The following is a 1589-nucleotide window of genomic DNA, read 5'->3' on the forward strand; positions in this document are numbered from 1 at the left end:
CTGGCGATCGAGCCCTGAGATGGCAGAGTTGCCCATTCATCTGAAATAGTGAGCCAGGCCAGGAGATTCCTAGGAAAAAAATACGCCAGGAGCCAGCGCCACAGTTTGAGCCGACCCAGAGAGTCGTGGCACGGAAGATCCCGGTGCCTTTTCAACAAGCGACTGAAACGCGGGGTCATTCAACTTAAGAAATAAAAGAAAAGACTCTGAGTCAGGGAGCCAGGTGATCAGGCTCAGTCGGTCCCACCCCCCACCCCCATCAACAACGAAAACAAAAACAGTAATTAGAAACACTCTGGGTTGCTTCCCCCCCTACCCCCCGCCACGCGAGGCTGCGGCGCACGGATCAAGGGATTGAAGAATGTACCGGATTCCACTGGGGAAAGTCCTCCTGAGGAATGCCATCCGGCACACAGATGCTCACAATAAGATTCAGGAGGAATCAGATATGTGGAAAATAAGAGAACTGGAAAAACAGATGGAAGATGCTTACCGGGGGACCAAAAGGAAAATGCTACCCAGCAGTTCAAGCCGGATGCGCAGTGACGGTTTTGATGAAGAAAGTCAAAGAGACTATTGGAGGCCAAAGAATGAAATTTCTGGGACACTGGAAGATGACTTTCTTAAGGCTAAATCCTGGAACAAGAAGTTATATGATTATGAAGCTAACATGCCAGACAGATGGGGTCACAGTGGTTATAAAGAGTTATACCCTGAAGAATTTGAAACAGACAGTAGTGATCAGCAAGATATTACCAATGGGAAAAAAACATCTCCCCAGGTAAAATCATCTACCCATGAATCCCGCAAACACAAGAAGTCAAAGAAATCCCACAAAAAAAAGCAGAAAAAAAGGTCACATAAAAAAACAGAAGAAAAGCAAAAAGGAAGCCATGGATATAACAGCAGATTCCTCAAGCGAGCTCTCAGAAGAAACTGGGGCTTCCAGTACAAGGCAAAAGAAACAACCGCATAAGCTCAAGAAAAAATCCAGGAAAAAGTCTCTCAAAAAACCTGCTTTATTCTTAGAGGCAGAAAGTAACACTTCCCATTCAGATGATTCAGCATCCAGCAGTTCTGAGGAAAGTGAGGAAAGAGACACTAAGAAAACCAAAAGGAAAAAGAGAGAGAAAAAAGTCCATACCCCTGTAGCCAACAATGAAATACAAGAGAGGACAAACAAACGCACAAATTGGAAAGTGGCTACAGATGAAAGGTCTGCTGAGAGCTCAGAGGATGACTAAATGGGAAACATTTTTGTTTTCCACATGACTGTGGATATTTACAGTTCTTACTCCTTGTGGTTTTGCAAGTGACTCTTGTTCAGCACTGGGGCCAGAGGTCGGAGCTATCTTGTGCCATCTATATGTTCCAAGAGACTTCTTGTCTTCTATTTTGGCGTTAAGCTTGATCCCCTTTTCTTGTTAAAAGGGAATCTGGTATTTTCTTATGAAGGTTTCTCGAAAAGATTATTTTTTGCAGTTAATTAAATTTAGTATAGAGCACATATACAGCAAATTAAAGGACCCAGAAAGCTGGATCCAGTGGTAACCTGGGTACACCAATCGGAATATTGAATTTGGGAAAGT

General features: G+C 43.6%; 1 pseudogene; it reads left to right on the plus strand.

Annotated features, from left to right (window-relative positions):
- The first annotated feature begins 349 nt into the window (after window positions 1-349).
- On the plus strand, window positions 350-1353 carry LOC101050590 (uncharacterized protein NKAPD1 pseudogene; annotated as a pseudogene).
- Window positions 1354-1589: the final 236 nt, after the last annotated feature.

The sequence above is a fragment of the Saimiri boliviensis genome, chromosome X (genome assembly GCF_048565385.1).
Source record: "Saimiri boliviensis isolate mSaiBol1 chromosome X, mSaiBol1.pri, whole genome shotgun sequence".
Lineage (NCBI taxonomy): Eukaryota > Metazoa > Chordata > Mammalia > Primates > Cebidae > Saimiri > Saimiri boliviensis.